At 30.9% G+C, this 8,192-nt stretch overlaps 1 non-coding gene across 1 annotated transcript; it reads left to right on the top strand.

The window, feature by feature from the left end:
- The first annotated feature begins 1,070 nt into the window (after positions 1 to 1,070).
- Positions 1,071 to 1,177, top strand: LOC139845782 (small nucleolar RNA R71). The gene has a single exon (XR_011758540.1). It is a non-coding gene; the product is annotated as a small nucleolar RNA R71 (small nucleolar RNA).
- Positions 1,178 to 8,192: the final 7,015 nt, after the last annotated feature.

Here is an 8,192-nt window from a genome sequence, read left to right as displayed (position 1 = left end):
TTATCTGTTTAAACATATCCAAGAATTTGGATTGCTCGGCTTCAAGTTTCTCTTTTCTCATTTTACTCGGGTAAGGAAGTGGTGGTTGGTATGGTTTAACATAAGGTTTAGCTTTAACTATGTTATCTTCATTAACCTTTTCAACTACCGGTTCTTTTTCCTTATCTTGTTCAGGTTGTGGTTCTTGTGGAGTAGGAATAGCTTCATCAGAAATTACAGGTATATCAGGTGGTTTAAGTGTAATACCACTTCTTGTGGTAATAGCTTTAGCTGTTTCATTCCGGGGGTTAGCATTTTTATCACTAGGTAAACTTCCCGGTTTTCTTTCACCTATTAACCTTGCTAGGTTACTTACTTCTTGTTCCAAATTTTGAATAGAAGCTTGTTGATTTCTAAATGCTTGAGCATTTTGTTCATTAGTTTGTTTCTGAGATGTGAAAAACTGCGTTTGAGTTTCAACTAGCTTCGTCATCATATCTTCTAAATTCGGCTTTTTATCATCGGTTTGTGGTGGTTTATTTTGAAAATTAGGTCTTTGCTGGTTGTAAGTATTGTTGGATACTTGTTGATTACTTGGACCTTGTTGGTTGTTGTATGGAATATTTCGATTATAATTTTGGTTTTGATTGTAAATCGGTCTTGGCGGTTGATAATTATTCTGATAATTATTTCCAGGCCTTTGGTTTATGTATGAAATATTCTCTCTTTGTTCCATTGTAAGTTCAATACTGAGACAATCTTTTGTCAAATGTGGTCCTCCACACTACTCACAACTAATTCGTATTGAGTGTATATCCTTAGTCATCTTTTCCATTTGTCTCTCGACAGCATCTATCTTTGCGGAAATGGAATCTAAGTCAAGGCTAGAATCAGCTCTAGCTGATTTAGATGATCTAACGATATCTTTTTCTTGGTGCCACTCATGTGAGTGGGAAGCAGTGTTATCAATAATTTTGTAAGCATCAGTTTCGGTTTTCTGCATAATAGAACCACCAGCTACTATATTGATGTCTTTCCTTGTAGTGATGTCGTATCCTTGGTAGAATATTTGTACTATTTGACAGGTGTCTAAACCATGTTGCGGACATCCTCTTAATAACTTTCCAAATCTGGTCCATGCCTCATATAGAGTTTCATTTGGTTTCTGTGTGAAAGTAAAAATTTCTCCTTGAAGTCTTACGGCTTTAGATGCCGGAAAGAATTGTTTAAGAAATTTTTCAACTAAAACGTCCCATTCATCAATCGCCCCTTCAGGTAATGATTCCAACCAATCTTTGGCTTCTCCCTTTAAAGTCCAGGGAAATAACATGAGATATATCTGTTCATCTTCAACTTCTCGGATTTTAAATAGTGTGCAGATCCTATTAAAGGTACGAAGATGTTCATTTGGATCTTCCTTCGGTGCACCACTAAATTGGCATTGATTAGTCACCATATGTAGAATTTGTCCTTTGATTTTATAATCTGGCGCATTAATGTCAGGATGAGTAATTGCGTGACCTTGGCCAGTGCGTTTAGCTCGCATTCGGTCTTCCATACTTAAAGGTTCCAGATTCTCCATGATTGAATTTGTTGAATCTGAATCACTAGAGGATTCTGATTTAATTTTTCGTTCCTCAACAATCTCTGTTTGAATGATTGGTGGTTCCGGAGGAAAAATTAATGGTTCAGGATCTATGAATCGTCCCTGAATATTCTTCGGATTCTCAATTGTGAGATCGGGTTCAAAAAATGGATTATCGGAAATTTGAATTGGAGTACTTGGTCGACTGGATGACGATTCTAAAGAAAAATCAACGGTGACAATATTAGCTAGATGTCTTGATCGAGTTACAGGTGGTGAACGTACAAAAGGTGGTGAACGTCTTGCTCGGTGCATTCACTGAATATCCTATTAGTTTTTAAAAGGAAAGAAAAATTATATAAGTTATCCAATTAATAGACTTTTCTGATTTTGCCCACGTTTCGAATAGCCAAAAGATGCAACAGAGGGGCAGGATTCGTTTGGTCTCAATATAATTGAGTACTGTTTGGCTCCAATAACCCGGTCCACGTACAAATCTAACTATTACTACGAACCAGAAAATTTTGATGTCTATCAATTTAACCACTTAAAATAAATTTTCGTAATTTAAAGAAATTTAGATAAGAAATAGAGAAAATTTTAAGTCCTAAAAACTAGAATAGCGAGAAATAAGAAAGAAAGAGAGCGCGTCGAAATTAAAAGTAAAAATTGGAGAAATAAGAAAGAAAAAGAGTGACTTATAAAACTTTAAAACACTCGACTAACCCAACCTTATTATTATCACTAACTTAAAATTAAAATTGCAAATTGAGATTACTAATTGGAGTGATAATTGATACATAGGTAAAAGACGTCGAAAAATAAAAATAAGAAAGTAGCACGTCTAAACTTAAAAAAAAGAACTAAAAACTAAGAATTAAAAGTTGCGACTAAAAAATATTAAAACTTACAAGTAAAACTATATCCCAAATGGCAATACTTTAAAAAAAAAAATACTAAAACTTAGATAGGCGTCGCAAAATTCTACGGCAAAATACTAGAACTTAAAACTAGCTACGAGCGAAAAATATAAATATTACGCTAAAACAATTAAAAGGAACAAAATATAAAAATAAACTAAAAGTTGTAAAAATTACAATTTTTATAAAAATATTATTTTTATATTATTTATTTTATAAAACTATTAAGTTTATATAAATTAAATAACTAATTAAAACTAAATAATACAAATTAATAATAAAAACTAAATTAAAAATTAAATTAAAACACTAACCTAATTAGGGTTATAATTAAAAAAATAATAATAATAATTACTCCGTATTTAATGCAGTTTAGGGTTTCTGTGTGACCTGTCTAGGCGGCTCCGCGAGTCGCGGTGAACTCAGTTCAAAACCCCCGCAAGTCACGGAGATTGCAGGTTCAACGTGTACCAGGTTTAAATTTGACAGGTTCAGTTTTTATTATATTTTTTTTTTATATTTTTTTGTTTTAATAATTAAATAAAATATTTATATAAATTAAATAAAAACTTATGTTTTAAAAACTAAAATAAAAATAGAAATACAGAAATTTTATAAAACTTAAATATTTAACAAACTCTTAAAAATATTTATATTTTTCTTTTTCTTTTTATATTTTCGAATATTTAAAACGTATTTTTACAAAAACATATTTTTATAAAAGTAAACTAAAAATAAAATTTTTTTTTTTTTATATTAGCGTTGCGCTTCCGGCTTTTAAGATAGATTTTGTTCCCCGTCAGCGGCGCAAAAAATTACTTGATGTTATGCGAGGTGTATATGAAATAGATTATATTTTACTAGGAAAAACTATTAAATACGATACAATTTTACACAAGATATTTATTTATTTATAGAATGGATATACTTAAACCTTGCTACAACACTTATAGGCAGTGTACCTAATCGTACAGTAGTGTAGTTTTTAGTAAGTCCGGTTCGTTCCACAGGGAAAATCTTTTAAACAAAGCTTAACGCTATATTAGTTTTATTTTATAAAAATACAAAAATATATATAAGTAATATTATTATTATAAAGGGGGGGGGGGGGTTTACCGTTTAATGACCGGTTTGTCGATTTTAAAACTTAGTCGCAGTTAAAACCTAATGTAAAATATTAAAAATAAATATAACTTAATTTAAAGCGTAAAGTAAATAACGATAATGAAATTGCGATAAATAAAAATGCGATAAAATAAACTTGCGATAATTAAAAAGTACAATTAATTAAAAGTGAAATTAAATACAATAACAATAAATAAAAGTGCGATAATTAAAAGTGCAATTAAATATAAAATAAAGGAAATTAAATATGAAATAAAATAATTATGCTTATTTAAACTTCCGTAATCATGATGTTTGACGTGTTGATTTTAGTTTTATGCCCATGGGTTAATTGTCCTTTGTCCTGGATTATTTAATATGTCCGTCTGTTTTGTCCATAACAGTCCATCAGTCATAAATATAAAGTGCGAGTGTCATCGTCAAATTATCCTTATACCCGAAGTCAAATATTCCAACTAATTGGGGACTTAAACTGTAACAAGGTTTTAATACTTTGTTTAATAATTACACCAGGTTATCGACTGCGTGTAACCCAAGGTTTTAATACTTTGTTATCAATTATGCCAAGTGTCCTTGTACATAATTTCACCCCTGTTTTAATAATTTCATAGACTATTAATCCATTCCCGTGTCCGGTTAAATGAACGATTATTCGTACATATAAATACCCCGCCCATCGTTTCCGATCGAGTGTATATGGTTATTTATAAGGACGTCCAATTGTAAATCTTTATATTAAAATTAACAAACTATAATTTAGTTAAACAAATATAAAGCCCATTAATAGCTCATAGTCTAATTTCCACAAGTGTCGTTCTTTTGTCCAAACCCCAATTATGGTACAAAGCCCAATTACACAATTTTAGTAATTAGCTCAACATCATGATTACTTCGGCTTAAATAAGCATAATAATAACTTAGTTACGAGACATTAAATTAAAAAGGTTGAACATAACTTACAATGATTAAAAATAGCGTAGCGTTACACGGACAGAATTTCGACTTACACCCTTACAACATTCGCTAACATACCCTTATTATTAGGATTTAAAATTAAAATTAAAATTAAAATATAAATATATATATATATATATACGTTTACATATAGATAGAGAGATTGATGGATGGATATCTTTAAAACGGATCAAATGCGTTGGCTTTTATAGGCAGTTTCAGAATTTGGGACTCCGCGAGTCGCGGCCCCTTTGCTCTTAGAACTCCGCGAGTCGCGGAGAGATCAGATCCAGCTCACACCTTTTGGATCTTTGTTTGCCGACATAATATATATATAAATATAAAATATAAATAATTAATATAATTATTTATATATTATATTATATTCTTGTGCATAGTAGACTTGTAATTTTTGGTCCGTTACGTCGCGCGTTGAGAGTTGACTCAGGTCCCGGTTCCGGATTTTTGAACATCCTTGCGTACTATTTTATATCGTATACTTTGCGTTTTGAATCTTGTACTCTTGTAATTTTGAGAGGTTTCTCATCAATAATTGGAACCTCTTTGATTGTATTTTGTACTTTTGAGCTTTTTGGTCATTTGCGTCTTCAATTCGTCGAATCTGTCTTTTGTCTTCACCTTTTATTATTTAAACGAATATCACTTGTAAATAGAACAATTGCAACTAAAAGCTTGTCTTTCTTGAGGAATAATGCTATGAAATATATGTTCGTTTTTAGCATTATCAAGCAACGTCGAGACCTTGGTAGAATATTTGTACTATTTGATAAGTGTCTAAACCGTGCTGAGGACATCCTCTCAACAATTTTCCGAATCTTGTCCACGCCTCATATAATGTTTCATTTGGCTTTTGCGCGAACGTAACAATTTCTCCTTGAAGTCTCACGGCTTTAGATGCCGGAAAGAATCTTTTAAAAAAAATTTCAACTAAGACATCCCATGTGTCAATCGCTCCTTCGGGTAACGATTCTAACCAATCTTTGGCTTCTCCCTTTAAAGTCCAGGGAAACAACATGAGATAGATCTGTTCATCCTCAACTTCTCTGATTTTGAATAGAGTACAAATCCTATTAAAGGTTCGAAGATGTTCGTTTGGATCTTCTTTTGGTGTACCACTAAATTGGCATTGATTAGTTACCATGTGTAGGATTTGTCCTTTGATTTCATAATCTGGCGCATTAACATCTGGCTTAATAATGGCGTGACCTTGGCCAGTGCGTGTGGATCTCATTCGGTCTTCCATACTTAAAGGTTCCTGATTTTTCATGATTGAATTTGTTGAATACGAATCACTAGAGGATTCTGATTTAACGGTTTGTGGTACAGGAGGAATGATTATTGGTTTAGGATCTTGGAATTGTCCTTGAATATTCTCAGGGTTCTCAATTGTGAAATCGGGTTCAAAAGATGGATTATCGAAAATTCGAATTGGAGTACTTGTTCGACTAGATGATGATTCTAAAGAAAAATCAACGGCGATAATATTGGCTAGATGTCTTGATCGAGTTACAGGTGGTGAACGTATGAAAGGTGGTGAACGTTTTGCTCGGTGCATTCACTGAATATCCTATTAGTTATAAAGATAAAAATTATATAAGTTATCAAATTAATAGACTTTTCTGATTTTGCCCACATTTCGAATAGCCAATAGATGCAGCAGGTAGCCAGGACCCTTTAAATCGGAAGCTCACAACTCGCCACTAACAAATCCAACTATTACTACGAACCAAAAAAATTTGGATGTCTATCAATTTAACCGCTTAAAATAATTTTTCGTCGAAATTTTGAAGATAAAATCTATGTCCTAAAAACTAGAGCGTCGAGAAATAAGAGAAAGAAAAAGAGCGTCGAAAAATAAGAGGCGAAAAACAAACGTCGAAAAACAAACCGTCGAAAAATAATAATAAGAAAGTAGAGCGTCGAAACTTAAAAGTCTAAAAACTAAAAATTAAAACTTACGTCTAAAGGTATTAAAGCTCAAAGGAATTCTAAATCTAAAACGGCAATAACTTAAAAATGCACTAAAATTTATAAACTGCGTCGCAAAATTCTAAAGCGCCTAAATCTTAATCTAAAGAAAAAGCACTTAAGGGATTTTACGGCAAAGCTTAAAAATCTAGAAATATAAAAATAACTACGGCAAAAACTAACTTAAAACTAATTGCGAACGACAAATATTACGAAATAAACGATAAAAATATAAATTATAACTAAAATGATAAAAATACAAATTTTATAAAAATATTATTTTTATATTATTTATATAAAAGAATTAATATAAATATGTAAATAATAATAATTAAAACTAAAAATACAAATTATATTAAAACTATATAATAATTAAACCCTAAATAATAAATAATTTTTTACCCTAATTTCGCATTTAATGATGGGGTTGACCTGTCAGACAACCTCCGCGATTGCGAGGGTTTCTGTGAGTGGTGCTCCGAGATCGCGAAGATATGCAGTTTCAGATTTGGTTGCAGGCTCAAACGCGTTTTTTTTTATTTACAAAATATATGATAGAATATATATATATAATAAAAATAAACTTATATTTAAAAAAAATTACTTTTTATAGACAAATCTTAGAAATATATTTTTTTTATATAATTATATTATTAATAAAAATTAAAAATATAGCGTTTTAGCGTCCCCGGAAGCGGCGCCAAAAACTTGATGTGCGAGCGGAGGTGTACGAAATATACTTATTTTTAATATGAAATACGGCGAAATATGATACAAGTTTTATTTAATTTACGGATGAGATATACCTAAACCTTGCTACAACATTTATAGGCAGTGTACCTAATCGAAGAGTAGTGTAGTTTTTAGTAAGTCCGGTTCGTTCCACAGGGAGCTGGCTAAGTTTAACGCTATATATATTTTAAACTATATTTGTATAAATATATATATATAAGTAGTAGTATTATTATTATAAAAGGGTTTTTAACGTTTAGTGACCGGTTTGTCGATTTTATGTCTTAAGTCACAATTAAACCTAATGTAAAATATTAAATATAAATACAACTTAATTTAAAGCGTAAAGTAAATGACGATAAATAAAAGTGCGATAATTAAAATAACGATAAATAAAAGTGCGATGAGATATAAAATAAAGTAATTATGCTTATTTAAACTTCCGTAATCATGATGTTCGACGTGTTGATTTTAATTTATTACCATGGGTTAATTGTCCTTTGTCCTGGATTATTCGATATGTCCATCTGGTTTTTGTCCATAACAGTCCATCGGTCATGAATATAAAGTGCGAGTGTCCTCGTCAAATTACCCTTATACCCGAAGTCAAATATTCCAACTAATTAGGGATTCGAACTGTAACAAGGTCTTAATACTTTGTTAATAATTACACTAGGTTATCGACTGCATGTAATCCAAGGTTTTAATACTTTGTTAACAATTACACCAATTTTTCTTGTATGTAATCCACTCCTGTTTTAATGAGTTCATTATACATTAATTTATTCACTTTGGCCATAATGAATAATCAATTACCCAATCCAATTGATTAATTAAATAATTGTAAACGATGTCGTATAAACGTCACTAAATAGGACATTCGTAATCATTTTAATAATTATTAGATT

Source organism: Rutidosis leptorrhynchoides, chromosome 4 (assembly GCF_046630445.1).
Source record: "Rutidosis leptorrhynchoides isolate AG116_Rl617_1_P2 chromosome 4, CSIRO_AGI_Rlap_v1, whole genome shotgun sequence".
Taxonomy (NCBI): domain Eukaryota; kingdom Viridiplantae; phylum Streptophyta; class Magnoliopsida; order Asterales; family Asteraceae; genus Rutidosis; species Rutidosis leptorrhynchoides.
This window is presented reverse-complemented; position numbering and strand designations above follow the sequence as displayed.